The 17,818-nt window shown below is 39.6% G+C and overlaps 1 non-coding gene across 1 annotated transcript; it reads left to right on the forward strand.

Annotated features, from left to right (window-relative positions):
* Positions 1–17,509: 17,509 nt before the first annotated feature.
* LOC145561144 (small nucleolar RNA R71) lies at positions 17,510–17,616 on the forward strand. Its single transcript, XR_014093721.1, has one exon. It is a non-coding gene; the product is annotated as a small nucleolar RNA R71 (small nucleolar RNA).
* Positions 17,617–17,818: the final 202 nt, after the last annotated feature.

Raw genomic sequence — 17,818 nt, forward strand, 5'->3', positions numbered from 1 at the left:
GAATGCCATCCGTCTTCCTTCCTTGATGAAGGGTTCTACGGAAATTTTACAAGTTCGTCATATGGCCCTCTCGCATTCAGACCCACGTCATGTGAATTGTGTGATCACCGCTCTTGGATGGCACAACATCTATTCAATTCTTGCTTGCTTACGCATTTGGGATGCTCCCAAGTCTAGTAAAGAGTGGATTGAAGTACGAGACGACTATTTCCCACAGAGGATTAATTTACGGCTGGATTCCTCCAATACTACTAACTTGTTCTATGTTTTGAATGAGTCTGGGCTTGAGGTGTACGACTTTGTTTGTGATGAGAGGCAAAAAGTGTGTGATTTCTCCTATGATGATCTTGAAACTCAACTTGAGGAACATTTTAAACAAGAGAAGAGCCAAGAGCTCAATGATTTGAGAAAGATTTGTCATACAGTTTATACCTTGACAACGTTTGATAATAGCAATTTTAGTGATGTCGTGCTCATTCTCAGGCATTAATTAGTCAATAATACTCCAAAGGGGCGTGAAGCCCCTATAAAGACTATGCACTTCGACATTTTCAAGGTTCGATTTGCTGAGAGGGAGCTAGTACGTTTGACAGCACTAGAAGACCGTTGTGTGTTTATTGGTCACGATCAGTCCTTTTCTCTACGTGCTAGTAAGTACCCGGGTTTACACCCTAATGCCATCTACTTCATTGATCCTTCTAAGACATACTGGGAAGGAGACATTTGGCATAATGATCGCGGCATCTTCAATTTGGACAATAACACAATTGAACCTATTTCATGTTCGTATACTCAAGGATCAAGTATTATTTTGGGTTTCGCCATCCAAAATTCATCTTTAATTAGTAAAAAAATCAACATAATCCGTTTAAATAATTTTATTTTAGTGAAAAGGACCTAAGTTTCTTGTATGTTTACTCTCAAAACATTTCTTTTTTTTTGTTTTTTGAAAAACGGGGATGCTTCAGTTTTTCATAGCGAAAATTTGTTTCTCACACTATTAGAAATTAATCGTATCTTGGTTATTCATATTTTCATTGTTTCCTTTCGTATTCTAGTAATAAAAAATAAATTTCTTTGATTTTCTACTCTTGATTGTATGTTGTATTCTTAACTAGTGCTGCTGTTTGCCAAATTAACTTGATTTCATATATGTTGTTTAAATTTTGGAGGCATCTTGGCTATGGTTAGAGAGAATGAATGCATCATATAAACAGTCCAAAACAAAGAAAAGGTTGCTTTTTTTTTTTTTGGTCATGCTAGCTGTGCTTGTGTTTTAAACTGCTTAAGAGTTAAGACCAGATACACTATTGTAATCTAATAAAAAGTATTGTATGAGTGCCTTGATTTTTATAATTTGGGATGTTGAAACAGGGAATGCAACATGGAGCATGGTGTGTCACTGTTCTCTCTTATCTCTATTACTCTAAATACTTTAGTTTTTTTTCGTTTTTTGAACCTATCTGTTACTGGCTTTTTAGTTAATTCTGCATTACAGTTCTTAGGCATACTAATTGAATTTCTTTTTTGCAAATGACACAAAAAATCTTGGTTTCATTTGGTTGCCACATCATTGTTGTTAGTGGAGGAGCAGATTCAAAGATGTGTATCTCTTCTGAAATTCCCGTGATGTAAATGATTTATACAAGTTCCCTCTGGTAATTAACCGTAATCAGTCCTCAATGTAGTTACAGTCAATGCAAGGAACTTTTCAGATAACATCAGGAATTTTTAATTCCTGCTCTTAATAGTTCGCTATGAATTTTCAGTTTGCTATGAATTTTTAGTTTGCTATGAATTGATCAGCACCAGGTCTGGCAATCAAAGATTCATTGCTCTTAAATACTTGATAGCATTACTTGGCCAAGGTCGAAAAGTCAAAATCTTTCATAGTATTAGCATAATTAGTCAAACAACAAGGAGAGTACATGAGATTCTAATTTCTATACGGAGTATATAAACCTGAGCATAAACAAGATACAGAGATACATACGGTAGTTCCTCCACTTTTGGGGGCTGGAAGACAATGAAAAATTTCTGGAAGATCAAAATTCAACAACATTACACACAATTCGATCATCACCTTAATTATATCAGGCTATTCTTGTATAAGGTTAACTAGTAAACCAATACAGTAATATGTCGATAATAGCATACTCCATGCGTTCTATGTCAGCATCACCAACGAAATGCAGCGCTTTTGCCTTAATAAGTGTCTGATCTTCCATCATCTAGCATCAATCAATATTATCCAAGGGGCTCTGTGTTTATAGACCAATAGAGCTCACAATTTTACTTTTTACTTGATATACGAAGTATTATAAAGATGATTCTAAGTGATGTAATTGTCCATAGAATTACTAATGGACGTAATGATGGTCGTGATTCGTGAGGAATATTTACATTTTTTTTTTAAAACTTTCAATTCATTTCTACTTGTTTCGGGTAAAACAATGGGACCTTCGGCAAGGTCCTCTGAAGTGGGATGAAGGTTGAACTCGGTCCAAATGAGGCTGGGCCGAGGGTTTCCTACACAGCAAACACACGTAAACTGGTCTCAGGGGTTGTGCCGAGAAAGGCCCCTCCGATGCCGAAGTCAGTACAATGTAGAAAGAAAAAGTGATATTAAAGAGTATTAAATGCTTGGGGCTATATGTGAATGAATGTAAAATGAGACAATTGATGGCTTTTATACCTTAGGTCCTTAGCACAATAAGGAGAAATGGGTTTGGAGTCAAGTGGGCTTGCCACGTTGACTGGACCTTGACTTTACTTGGCATGGATTGGAGAGTTGAACTTTTGACCTTGAGCTTATGATTAAATCATTTATGGACTGACCCAATTAGGCTAAATTGGACCCAAACAACTTGCCCCCGTCGGGTTTTGATTAACAAAAAATGGAGGGAAGTAAATGATTTAATTAAATCAAAATATTTAAATTTTAAACAGCCATTAAGGAAATAACTGTCATTTGGATAATGATTAAGGAAGTTGGACGGATAATGGCTAGTTAATTTGGAGGGAGTGTGTTTAACGGTTACTTTATGAGGGATTAATGAGAGATTAAAGGGCAGAATCCCAGATATCCTATTTCTAGAAATATAAACCGCATTTCGAACTCTCTCTCCTCATTTCTTCACAAATTCACACTCCAAACTCGCGCAAACCCTTAATTCCGACTTCAAACTTCACTGATTCCCCGAGAACTGGGCTTCAAAACTGAAATTTGATACTCCGAACTTGTAGATCGGCAAATTCCGCTTCGATTTAAGGTAATTTTCTTCGAATTTCCTTTGATTTTCGTTGAGTTCGAAGTATCCCTTTTCTTTTTTCCGACCTTTCTCTCGAATTTTCGAGCTTTTGCGACCCTGGCTAGAGGCAGAGCTCGAGGCCGAACTCGACATCCGAGGGATCGAATTAACAATCAAGGTGAGGAAAACCCTCAGCTTGCATGAGAAGAAGGAATTCCCGCTGTACCTCTTAATACGGTGCCTCCCCGTGAAACGGAGGAGCCGAGCACTTTCGACCAGGAAGAAGCTCCGGCTGCCGTGATTTGGGACCTGCCCCCTAGGGCCGTTGATGGGTAATTACCGAAGAGAACTTCGGCTTGATGACGAACCGCCCCTACCCCTGGTGGGTGAAGAATGGGGAGGATAGTCGCCTTGCCGAACAGGTGAAGCTGTTCTATGCTATTTTGGAAGAAGACGGGTATTGGTGCCGAATGCCCATCGAGACTGATAGAATCCATCGTCCACCCCCAGGCTACGTGAGGGTTTACACTTGGAAATTGCAGTACGGGCTGCGGTTCCCCCTGCATCCCTTCGTGAGGGACTTACTTATCAAATACCGAATCTCCCTGTGTTAGTTGACACCTGTCAGCATCCGAAGGATGATGTCCTATCTCTAGGTGTGCCTGTTTTACGGCTTTCAACCGAACTTGTACTACTTTAAAAAGTTGCACAGACTGGTGTCGAATACCCAGAGTGGATATGGCCAGCATGGGTCCGGATAGTGGCGGATTGAGAGCTTGCCGAGGTATCTGACTGTGTGGCCGAACAAAAGTTCGGATAAGGACTGGCGAGGGCAGTGGATCTGGGCCAGAGCTCCTTAAGATCCTGATCATCTGAACTTCTTTGGTGCCCCCGGTACCTATCTAGACCCAATCCCGGCATGGAGGACCTTAGCCCCGAAGAGCCCGAGGTAGCTAGCAATCCGGATTATGGTCAGCTAAAACTCTTCGGGAAGAAGGATAATCCCGGAAGGACGGGCCGATGGAAGCATGTGCCGGAGAACTGGCTACTAGACTCTTTCTATGCGTTCCAAGAGCGCTTGCTTGCTGCTGTCAGCCTCAGCCGAAAGTACAGAGACTGTAAGTATCTTCGGCTGGGGATGAGGATTTAGCTTTCCTGCTTTTTACTTTACATTTTAGTACTCTTCAGCTTTTGCTTTGTTGTATTAACGGCTTGAATTTTTGTCTTTCAGTGCTGCACGAGAGAGATGTCCAGATTGATTATGGGCGTTTAGGAATCATTGCTGAAAGAGCTGTGACAAACAACGTGCCGCGGATCACTGATTCTAAGGATCTTCCTCTGCACCTTCACTCAAACAAGCTTCAAATCTGCCCTGCTTTACCTGAACCAGAGACCTTGGTGGGAAAAGCAATATCCCTTCATTTGCTTAACCCCTAAAGAAGAAGAAGCTGCTAAGACTGATGCTGAAGTAGCCAGAGTAGCCAGGGCTTTTGAAGGTGGTGAATGGACTTTTAGAGCTGCAGAATTGCAAGGAGCAACAGTTGCTAAAGACGAGTCTTTGCTGAAGACTTCGGTGAGCTCTTCAAACTTTGACTTAGCATTTTTTTTGAAGTTCTACTTCTTTTGGCTGCTTGCTTATCCGCTTCCTACCCCCCATTCTCCGCAGTCTGTCAAAGGAGAGGGCAGAGAAAGGAGAGAAGGGAAGACTCCTACCACCGTTAAGGATCTTTCAGAGTCGGAGAGCTCTGATTCGGACATAGAGCCGCTGAGGAAGAGAAGGAGAAGAATGATGGTCTTCCCTGACCAGTTTTCGGTTAGGCCGATTGTTACTTTAGAAGAATAATACAAGAGGAAGGGTGAATTGTAGATTGAGAGAATTGAGATAACTTTTTGCGGAATTAAAATATCTAAGCTACAGGAACTCAAAGTAAACACAGAGAGATTTTACGTGGAAAACTTCTTGGCCCTAACAAGAGGAAAAACCACGACCGCTTGGGATTTTAGGAAAGATTCTTCACTATAAAAGGGCAAACAATCTATTACAAACTAAAGAATCAATCTTCAAGTTCCTCTATGAACTTGAAGTTCCCAGCAGCAAGTCCCTCTACTTGCTACTCTTCTCTTCTCTATTCTCTTCTCTCTCTTTCTCTTACTGAATTCTCTTAGAGTTCACACAAACTCCCAATTCCCAAAATACAACTCAATTATAAAACTCTAGTGAAAGTAATTAAGAAAAACACTTAAGTGGAATGCGACTCTTGTCTCTTTTGAAAGCTAGAAAGAAAGATAAAAGTGTTTGAGCAAGGTGAAGTTATCTAGAAAATAACTTCGATATTTATAAGAGAATGTTGCTTGGAGAAAACGCCATACCTCCCACTACTTAACCCACCACCGCTGCATATCAACGCCACTACTATCCACCACTTCCAAATATCTCAAATCATGTCCTAAAAATTTGGACACGTTGAGCCTTAAGGAAGCAGTGTATTTGTAAGTGATGAAGACTGAATCAACAACCAGTTACGTAAGTTTAGGGAGTTATTTTTCAAAAATATTTTTCTGAAAATAAAGATATCAATTTAAAAAGATAAAATCAGAAAAAGATATTTTTTCCAAACAAACACTCCTATTTTTTAGCAAGTCAATACTGCTTATCTTTTTTAAACGCATTCCACTAAGTGTTAATTCCTTATTAATTTTCACTTATATAAAACCTAAAATAGAAAATATTTCATACTTTATTTTCTCTAAGAAGTCTCAGCTCCGAGTCTTCTTTCCTTAGCTTCTGCTCCGAAACTTTAGTTCCTTTATAGGAACTTTGCAACTGATCTCTTTTGTTTTTAGCTCCTCGTGTTCCTTTGCCTTGAGTGTTTCCTGCAACTTATAAATAAACCACAAGACTTACAGAAATCATTAGTCCACTTATTTGACTTGTGTTATCATCAAAACATCAAGGGCAACAATATTCCCCCTTTTTGATGATGACAAACAAGGCAAACATGTTAGAGCAAAAATCAAGTTAAGGGATCAATTAAACTACCGAAAAGAAAAAGGAATTGAAAAGAAGATTTTTCAAAGTTTTATACCTGACTGAGAATCAGAGAGACACAAAACTCTGGAGACAGAGATGGATGATAAGTGTGTAGGTAGTTTGCCTGTATACTTTCCCCCTTTTGGCATTATAAAAAACACAATGTATATAGCAAATTATCTCAAGCACAGCACCATAACATGGTTTAATGATATGACAGAGATCATATAAGCAATTCAAAGAAGAAAATATGCACAAAATATTGACAAAACATCCATCCAAAACCAATGTTAAACATCGGCCAAAAGTGCATCAAATCCACAAGTTTAAAAAAACAGCTAATAATCCTTGTTTTAGTTGCAAACCCAAAAGAAAAACATTTTTCAGGAATAGCAAAATGAACACAAAAGCATCATCATCATAGGCTAAGGAAACAGGAATAGGATCAGATTTCCTCTGCAGTGAGGTCATCAAGCTTGGCTGCAATCTTCTCGACCACCTGCTTGATTGCTTCATCCCTCGCCTGAGCAACCTGAAGAAGTAACGACTTTGCATCAGCAGCACAACTAGACACAGCTCTCTCTAGAGCATCCACCCTGCCTGTGTTGCTCCTGAGTTCTGAGATGACATCTTTGAGCATGTCCTTCAGTTCCTGCAGCTCAATTGAAACTGCTTCATTGAGCATAGCTGGAGAGTTGATTTCTTCAAATCCTGTTTCCTTTGGTGCAGACTTAGGAGACACAGGAGGAGTAGGAACTTGAGCTTCTTTCCCAGCGTCCTGTTCCCCTAGATCAATGAGAACAGGCTCAAGCTCTTTTTCTTTCTTCTTTGACAGCCTCAAACTTTTCCTCTTCCTTCCCCCTGTCTCCAATACATCCTTCTCCTGAACTTCAGCCTCTAACCCTTTCTCCCTCTCTCTCTTTTTCTCTTTTGGCTTTCCTCCTTCAACAACTTTTGCTCCAGATGCTTCCCCCTCAACCTTTGTTTCCTCTTCTCCTTATGAGATAGTAGGCAGTACCTCCAAAAATCTAGAACTAAATGCAATCCTCTATTTTCGAAAAAGGTTCTCTGAACATACTCATTAGTTTTTAGAAGCAGGGGTTCACATGCAAATAGGTCAATGTCAAAGCTTTCAAAGACTGTAGTCAGAAGGTTACCATAACCTATTTTCCAGTTGCGGGGTACACAATGGTCAAGGTGCTGAATCATGATAGAAGGAAAGTTGATGGGAATTTTGTGTTCAAGGCAAAACATGAAGATACAGTCAAGCTTGTTGGCTGAATCTCTTTTCTGGGTTCTTGGGTCAATATCATTGCACACGATTTCAAACAGCAGTTTTTGGAGAGGGGTAAAGTTGTTGAACAATGGATTCAATTGAGGTGTTTGGAAGAGGTTTCTGCACAGATCTTTTGAAATATAACTCATAGCCAGCATTAGGAACATCAAACAACTCTCCTAAATACTTGGCATCAAAATCAATAGACTTCCTTAAAACTACACAAGAAATTTTCCCTTTTTCACACGAGAAGGAAGAATGAAAATCTCTCAAAGCATTAGCATACAATGGCTTATTAAAGCATTCACTCAACAGATAAGTCCAATTTTAAAATTCAACTAACTCAAGAAATTTATTAAACTTACTAGCTTTACACCATGGAAGATTCAAGCTTAGACCGGACACAAAATGCCTTGCATTATCCTCAAGACGCTTCATCGCTGCTGTCTTGTTCTTGAAAGAAACCCCCAATTCCTCAATCTCTTCTTCTGTGGGTTGCTGTTCTGGTTCCTCTTCCATTTTGGTAGTGTTCGGTGACGAAGGATACTCAAGAAGAAGTTGATGAAGAGTTTATGAGGTTTTATCTGTGGTAATTTCTTGAATTTTAACAACAGAGGTTTGTTCTTTGTTTAGGGTTTGGTCTTTTGGTGAGATGTCCATGGGTGAATATGAGTGAGGTTCTTTGTAAGGGAGAGGTATAATTGATTTGAGAGGAAAAAATTTCTCTGAATTACCCATCACCTTTTATACTGGAGTAATTGTGATGTGTCGTTTTAGAGCAGAGGTTAGGTGAGGTGAATTATGATGATGCGTCACTTGCATTTATAGCATTGGGTAAATAAAAGGATAATTCTAGAAAGTGAAATGTATTTTGCATGTAAAGGGATTAATTCAAAAAAAGAGGATGAATATTGAATGTATCCATCAGATAAACCGTGTTTGATAAGATAAAATTAAAAAAATTAAGGAAGATTTATCAAAAACGATTAATTTTGTCGAATAGATAAACTTATGAATATACAAATTAATGCACGGAACAAGTCAACATAGCTCATGCCATTAGTCAAGGATTTCAAGAATTATCATTTCTTTTATGCACAACTTTGAACATACATGCTTAAATCACTTGCCATATCTATGTAAATAAACATATCATTTTTGTGTGAGATAAAATGTACATTAGTTTGGAGATTTTACCTGAGGGAACATCAAGGATTTTTCCTTAACACAAATTAATCATTCCAAGCTCCATCCTCATCATCTCATGTCTTTCTCTGTTTAAAGGCTTAGTCAAAATATCAGCAATTTGGTTAGTAGTTTCACAAAATTCTAATTTAATTAAGCCTTTCTCAGCATTATCTTTTAAGAAGTGATGACGAATATGAATATGCTTAACACGTGAGTGATGCACTGGATCCTTAGAGATGCATATGGCACTTGTGTTATCACAGAATATAGGAATACAATCAAATTTCATACCAAAGTCTCTGAGTTGTTATTTTATCCACAATACTTGAGAGCAACAGGCAGCAGCAGCTACATATTCTGCTTCAGCAGTAGATAAAGCAACGGTGTTTTGTTTCTTAGAACCCCATGAGACTAAGCACGGCCCTAGGAACTGGACCATACCTGATGTACTTTTTCGATTGACTAAGTCTCCTGCATAATCTGCATCTGCAAAACCTTTCAGATAAAAAGAATCACTTCTAGGATAGAAGATACATAACTCATCAGTTCCTTTCAAGTATCTAAGTATCCTCTTTACGGCAGTTAGGTGAGATTCCTTAGGATTTGACTGAAACCTGACACAAAGTCCAACACTGAAAGCAATGTCAGGTCTACTAGCAGTTAAGTACAGTAAGGAACCTATCATACCTCTGTACATATTTTGATCCACACTAGTTCCTGTTGGATCATCATCCAGTCTTGTGCCTGTTCCCATGAGTGTGTGATTTGTTTTTGCTTGATCAAGGTTGTACCTTTTCAGTAGTTCCTTGATATACTTTTGCTGATGAATTGAGATTCCTTTCTCTGTCTGCTTGATTTGTAGGCCAAGGAAGAAATTCAATTCTCCCATCATGCTCATTTCAAACTCACCACTCATGAGATCAGCGAAGTACTTGCACAAGACATTGTTAGTTGCACCAAAGATAATATCGTCCACATAGATTTGTACAACTAAAAGATCAGTTCCTTTTGATTTTAAAAACAAAGTTTTATCAACTTTTCCTCTCTTAAAATCGTTTTGCAAAAGAAACTTAGAGAGCCTTTCATACCAGGCTCTTGGGGCTTGCTTAAGACCATAAAGGGCTTTGTCAAGTGACAGGGTAAAGTCGTATCACCTAATCAAAAGTAATTCCTAAATCCTCTAACTAATGTAGATAGGGAAGTAGGGTCGAATCCACAGAGAAACGAGTCTTTCTATTCCTAATTAACTAATATAATCTAGATTATGAAGTAGCCAATATATAAATTTGAATATGACACTAAACTACGAAGATTAAGAATAGGGAGAAAACAATGAATAAAAGGATCTAGGGCATAGGTTCACCACTAAATTATATTCCAGGGTAGAATATAATAATCATTCATCAATGCATATATTAATCAGATTATAAAGGGCTTTCGCTACGTATTATAATCACACAATTAATTTACCGGTATTAAATCTCATCTTTCGAATCTCGACCTAACCATTTATAAATTAACCTGCCTATTGAAACTAGACCTAAACATCAATTCTCATCTGTCGAATCTCGAACCAATATTGTCAAACTCATGCATAAAAGATCAGGCCTAATCTAGTCACAGAGCATTAAATCAATCAATAGGAAATTAATCTAGCATTGATAATTAACAACAATAAATTACCCCTTCATATTATTTATGGATCCCCATAAACCCTAGAAAGAAAACTACTCACACATAATAAAAAACTAAACTAATCAAAGCAATAAAGCAAGACATGATAAAGGAATAAAATAAACAATTAAGGGAAGAGAAATCGTTACCAAAATAAATCTGGAATTAAGAATGGATTAAGAACAAAGGTTTAAAAGAAAGAAAATCTAAGAAAATAATTAAGAGAGTAAGAGAAAGAGAGAGAGAGAGAGAGAGAGAGAGAGAGAGAGAGAGAGAGAGAGAGAGATAGATCCTAAAATCGTATTACGGAGGAGTATTTATACTTTGTACAAATCCTAAACTAAAACAAACTTAAACGACGAAATTAACTCCTAATATTTACACGCGTCCGATCGGGCGAGGCACCGCCTGATCGGGCGCGCCTTTTTTGCTCTTCAGATTGAATCTCGCGCCTGGCCGGTCGCGTCACCGGGCGCCGACCTTTGCTTCTCTCGCCCGGCCGGGCGCGCCTCCGGGCGCCAGCCTCTTTGGCTGGACGACTCTCTTAGGCCACTATTTGGACTACGATTGGGCTCCAATTATTCGGGACAATCCGGGTTTCCTCTTCCGGTCTTGAATACTCGGTCCAAATGCCCCGGTATCACCTATACCGAGCCCTTAATCACCGGTTCGATGGCTCTAACCGGCCCTGGGCTATAAAATCTGGTCGTGCTTCTCCAATGTTCGTGATTGCTCCAAAATATCTCGGGAAAATACTCCAAAAGTGTAAATCCCTGCAAAAGTCAACCAAATCTACGAAAACACTAGAAAACACCAATTAGTAATAAAAGTGGCTCTGAAGAGCCAAAAACACTACTAATTATGACCAAGGGACGGGGGTAAAATACTATATAAAATAGACACATCAAACTCCCCCAAGCCAAACCTTTTGCTTGTCCCTAAGCAAAGATCTCATCAATGAATCAATAAATATGCTTCACCCCAAAAAGTAAAAATCAAGCACAAACGATTCAGGGTAAATCAAATAAACATGCTTCAAAATCATCCAATCAAATCCATCTAACTACCAATCTCCCCTAACAATTTTCAAATAGAGCAAACCACAAGAGCATATAGAATTCAAGACTAATGCTCACACACTCAACTCTCATTTATGTGGCGAGTAAAAGATGTACTCGATCGCTCTCCAACCAACCCCTTTATGTGAACAATGCCCTCCCAACTCACACTCTCGTGTGTATAAAACAATAAACGCTCAACCTACTATTCGACTTGAAATATGTCAAATCATAACTTGCATTGATAAACAACACTTTCACATTCATACAATTCTATGTACAAAGGTCGGAAGGTCTTTAAAGCTTGTAATGTAAGGCTAGGGTAAAGGGTAGGATAAATTTGGGAATAAGTGAGAGAAAAGCTATGCTTAAGGGAGAAAATACTAATAAAGCCCATGATCAAAATAAATAATTATCAACATCTCCTACATAACCAACTCTAACATCAACCAAACATACTCCAATCATAATAAACAATCCCAACACTTACAATTTCACTCATAAGAATATGATAATGAAGAAGTGGAGTGAATAAACAAACTTTATTTCCAAACTTGAATTTTTCATTCAAGCTCTCTTTTTTTCTTTGATTAACCTCCAACTAGAACATTTGAACACCTTTTTTTTCTTTTCTTTTGAAGTTCACTTATTTTTTTTTACATTTTTTTTTCTTGAACTTCTCCTCTTTTTTTTTTTTTTTTTTCATAACACCATGCTTTATTTTTGATGAGTTTGAATATAACTCTCAAACTCATCAAAAATAAACATGATAAAAAACAAAACAACTTCTCAAAAACCCACCCAAATTGTGCAAATAATAAGCACACTACAAACTCCCTCACCTCACTCACTAATAGCTCCCCCAAGCCAAGCTTGGGACTAGTAACCAATGGGGCAGAATAGGCTCGTAATGTGGCTAATAAAACAACAAAAAGTCAAGGCAACAACATGGGTAGCAAGAAGGGAACAAATGTATCTACAATCATCTGGAGGCTACCTAAAAGAACAGATGCCTTCGTCCTCCACAATGTGCATAATAATGAGTCGTATAAACATTACTTAAAGTTGCAAATAATAATCAAATTCATTGACATACCAGGAACTAACACACATTCCTAATCAAATCAACTAGTCAAGCACTATATTCACAAGTAGTTGGGCAAAATTGACGCATGTTAAGGTTTCAAGGAAATCAAACATCAAATCATGATCAACTAATCCACAATGCTTATCATCAAATACGAAGAATCAAAACAATTTTCTCAAGTAAGGGGCACAGGGAAGCATGATTTACAATTCATTGGAACGTATTTTTGGATTTTTTTTTATTTTTCAATTTTTTTTTGGTATTTTTAATGTATAAGAAAGCAATAAAACTAACCTAGAAAGCAATAAATCTAACCTAAGAAAACACACCAAAAATAAAAGAAAAAAGAAAAAGAAAGATACCAAATCCAAAATCTCCCCCAAGCTAGAATCAGACAATGTCCTCATTGGCTCGGGAACTAGCCCAGCATAGCTAGTCCTGATCATCCTCATCCATGGAGCCAAAACCTGCACCTCCACTGCTACCTGCACCAGAAGAGCTACCACCAAAATAACCAGCATGAAAACTCCCCCCCGCCGGTCTCCCGAAAGGAATGTCCTGGCCGTACCCATGGAAGGAAGAATAGTCAGTGTAAATACCATGGGCAGTGGGATCCCTATCGTATCCCTGGGGTGGAGGCTGAAACCAGTAAGGGTGAATAGCATCGTCGGGAATGTTGCCCCGACGAGCATAAACATCATACATAGGGTAGAGAGCTTTACCATGGTTCCTCTCTAGGTACCTTAACCTCTGGTCTATGGAGCCTACCATCCTCCTAAGGTCAGTATGGGAATGCTCAATACGTCCTAAGGCCTGACCTATACTCTAAAGGTCCCAAACTGGGTCAGAGTCAACATGAGGGACGGAGTGAGACATGCGAGGTGGAGAGAATGCCACCTCGGGCTGAGGCTGAGGCTGGGGTTGTGGTACTGGTGGTGGTGGTGCTTGCCCCCTAGCGTTGGCAACTAAAAGATCATATGTATAGGATGGTTGCCCTGGGGGAAAGGCAGTCAAGTCAGGACTGGGTAGGGGAAAGATGGGCAAAGGTTGCTCGCTCCCAGTCCTAATACACCAGAAGGGTGTCTGCTCGCTATCCGGTCGTACCCACCCCAACTCCTCAAAATATCTAGCAGTCATATAGGTATCTGGTCCACAGTTGGTCAATTGGTGGGGTCCATCTACTACAAAACCGGCCTTTTTCACTGCTATTCGAGTGATAAGGCCTCCTAAACGGATGAGGGTTTTTGATGTGGTACTGGCCGTGGCATGTTTACTCAGATGATGAATAATAAACCTACCTATGTTCAATTTCTCGAACCCATACACATAGTGTCCTATGACAGCTAGTTCGTTAGATTGGGAATTATGGGGCTCGTTCCTACCTAAAAAACACAAACCCGCAAATCTTTGTCAGAGTTTTAGGACAGGGTGATGAATAGGTTTGGTACTAGCATGTTGGGGGTCAGGATTAGGCAAACCAGTCAAAGAATGATATATGTCACCCATTTTATAGTCCACATGCCATTGGTGAGGTAATTCAGAATTTAATTCAAATAATTTACAAAATTCTACATAAGTTAAACTAATATTCCTATTGTTCAACCTAAAAATTAAATCCGGCCTATTTCTACTACTAACAACTTGTAAAGAAGACAAGAATTCACAAGTAAGTTCTCGGAATGTAGGATAGTGCATATCAACAAATTTTCTCATGCCAATGTCATTTAAAAATCGTTTTACAAAATCATACAAACCAAATGATTCTAAAGTAGGGCGGTGTAACCACCGAGAAGGAATTACCTCACGCCCGATTAAGTGTTCTAGCCGCTCCTTTTGCTCTCGGCTAGCAATACGGATCGTCGGCCAGTACGGGAGTTGTTCCTCCCTCGAACTGGAGCTCCTACTGAAAATAGACCGAGCCCTCTTTGAAGCCATGGTAGAAATGGGTATGAAAATTTATTTGAACAAAATTTGAAAATTTTTATATGGGAATGTAGAGGATGAAGAGGGGATTACAAATATGTAAAAAGTTTTGAATTTGGGTGAGAAATGAAGAAGAAATCTTAGAGAGAAGGTAGAGAGAATTTAAGTTTTAGAGAGAGAAAGTAATGGAGGAAAGAAGAAATGAAGGAAGAAAGAAGAAAAGAGATAAGAAAAGGAGGCGGACAACCTCACGCCCGGTCGGACGGTATGTCGCCCGGTCGGGCGATCTGGAATTTTCGATTCAATTAGTTCTCGCGCCCGGTCGGGCGCCATTCGCCCGATCGGGCGATCTGATGCCCCGCATTGCCTTCAACTCCCGTGCCCGATCGGGCGCCCTTCGCCCGGTCAGGCGATCTAACACTCAAATCTGATGGTCTCTCGCGCCCGGTCGGGCGGGATTCGCCTGGTCGGGCGATCTGATGAGATAATTTTTGCCTCTTCTCACGCCCGGTTGGGCGAGATTCGCCTGATCGGGCGGACAATTTAGTCCGTATACGACGAGTTTCGCGCCCGGTCGGGCGCCCATCGCCCGGTCGGGCAAAATTACTTGATTTTGAAGCCTTGCTCTCGCGCCCGATCGGGCGAGCTTCGCCCGGTCGGGCCCGAGGCTTATTGACGAAATCTCTACTTTCTTCTTTTCTTCAAATTTTGATTAACTCCTTACTTTCAAACCTGTATAAACACTCATAAAACTCATTAAATTCTCTCATCTCTCCTCTCATAAGAAAAGGAAAGAAAAACTAGTCTAAAAAGCATTAAAAATACGGGTTGCCTCCCCCAAAGCGCTGGTTTATCTAGGTCCCGCACGACCTTCTTACCAAGTATAACAACTAGGACCCTTGGCCAAACGCTTGATCGAGCAGTTTCTCACCCGGTCTAGCGGTGTTTAGGCTGTGACGCGGCTTCCTGACATGCCCTGTAGGACGCCAATTCACTTTGTCTGGTGGATCCTCCTTGACTTGGACTGGGAGGTCTTCAATGCTACGCACTAAAGATCTTTCTTTGATCGAGGGTTGCATCAAATTGTCATTGCATTCAACACTTGCAACTCGATCTGGCGGAATACTTACCGTAGGCTCAAATTGCACAACTTGCTTGATTGATTCCACCTTTTCGTCCTCAAAACCAAGACCAACAGTGTAGAGGGCTCTTTCTATTGCATCAACTTCCTTCTGCCATTTGTCTATCTCATATGAAAAGGATGCAACACAAGATACCGCCTCCAAGGGATCTTTTTCAAGAGCTTGGGGCTTGTTAGAATAATTCTCAACCACATTAACACTAAAACATTTCTCCTCAGTCATGGGGCTTTTAGGGGTATTATTAAGATTGAAAACAATTTTATCATCCCCAGTGATAGCGTTAACTTACCACTTCTCACATCTATGATTGCTCCTGCAGTGTTAAGGAATGGTTTACCCAAAATAATTGGGGTTTGCATATCCTCAGCCGTATCAAGAACAACAAAATCAACATGTATATAAAATTTACCTACTCTAACGGGGACATCCTCTAAAACACCTAAGGGGTATTTGAAAGAATGGTCGGCCATTTGTAGAGTTATATTAGTAGCTTTTAATTTACCCATATTCAACTTGGAACACACGGATAATGGCATGACACTAACGCTAGCACCCAAATCACACAATGCATTATCAATCATTAGATTGCCTATATGACAAGGGATAGAAAAACTACCCGGATCTTTTAATCTAGGTGGAGACTTATTTTGATGTACGACACTACACTCTACAGTGAAAGCTTCTGTCTCTACCTCACTAATAGACCTTTTCCTTGTCAATATTTCTTTCATAAATTTTGCATATGAAGGAATTTGTGTGATTAATTCAGTGAAGGGAACTGTTACCTTCAAATTTTTTACCATCTCCAAGAACTTACCAAACTGCTTATCCAAATTTGTCTTCAAGTGACGATTGGGGAATGGAAGTTTGATAATTGGCTTTGGAGCATTGTTGCTCTTGTCTGGAGTAGCCACCTATTGGAGTCGTACCCTGCAATGTAGAATTGGATATGTTAGTACTATCCTTTGGCCCTGCAGGGCTATTAACTACATTGTTTGGTTTAACGGAATCAAGATTAGCATTATTTAATAAATCAGGTTCATCAACTCTGGGCATAGAGGGCCCTTCATAGTTTGAACCACTCCTTAGAGTAATTGCATATGCTTGATCCGTAGGCCTAGTCGGCTGTGCTGGCAGAGCTCCCTGTTGGCGGGCTTGTAAAGTAGCGGAAAGTTGCGCAATTTGATTATCTACAATTTTATTGTGTGCTGGGATTGAATCAATTGTCGCATCTCTACTCTCCATGTGCTTCTGCATATTAACCAACATCGCTCAAATTTCCACCAGAGAAGGGTCGGAAGATGAGGAGGGTTGTTGTGGTTGGTTCTTCTAGCCAGCACTGGGATGGTAATATTTCTGCTGCTGTTGCTGTGGCGCCTGTGGTTCTTGTGGTGGTGGATTTTGAACATTAGTACTCCGGTAGGAAAGGTACGGATGGTTCCGATACCCAGGATTGTAGGTGTTGGAGTATGGGTTATTCTGCCTATAAGCTTGAAAGGCATTAACTTGCTCCACGGAACTCCTGCAATCTTGTTCCCAATGACCTAAAATACCACAATTTTCACAGAAGGCCTCATTAGAATTATCATTAATTGCAGAAACATTAGCTACATTGGCAGTGCTAAGATTATCTAATTTTTGGCATATAGAGGTCAGTTGAGCTTGCAAAAAGGATACAGAGTCAACACTATTTTTCCCCTTGTTAGCAAATCCTCTAGGATTCCCATATTGGGAATTATATATCTCCACATCTTCAATAACCTGACCTGCATCATCAACATTAAGATTCATAAATCTCCCACTAGCTGCAGAATCTAAAATTATTCTAGAGGAATTTCCAATTCCATTATAAAAGGCTTGGATTAACTGCCATTATGCTAAATTATGGCGGGGGCATTCTCTTTGTAGGTCCTTGAACCTCTCCCAAGCCTCATATAAAGATTCATCGGCTTCTTGGGCAAAGTTCTGAATCGCACTCCGTAGTACGGCTGTTCTCTCTACAGGATAATACTTATTATAAAAATTCAAAACCAGAGTTTCCCAGTCAGTTATACCAAGTGCAATTCTATTTAAGCCATTAAACCACAATTTAGCTTTTCCAGTTAAAGAAAAGGGAAAAAGAATCTCCCTGATTTGGTCTTGCGTGACCCCGACTTGCCTGATGGTATTACAATATTGACAATAGTCG

The sequence above is a fragment of the Chenopodium album genome, chromosome 9 (genome assembly GCF_948465745.1).
Source record: "Chenopodium album chromosome 9, dcCheAlbu1.1, whole genome shotgun sequence".
NCBI lineage: Eukaryota > Viridiplantae > Streptophyta > Magnoliopsida > Caryophyllales > Amaranthaceae > Chenopodium > Chenopodium album.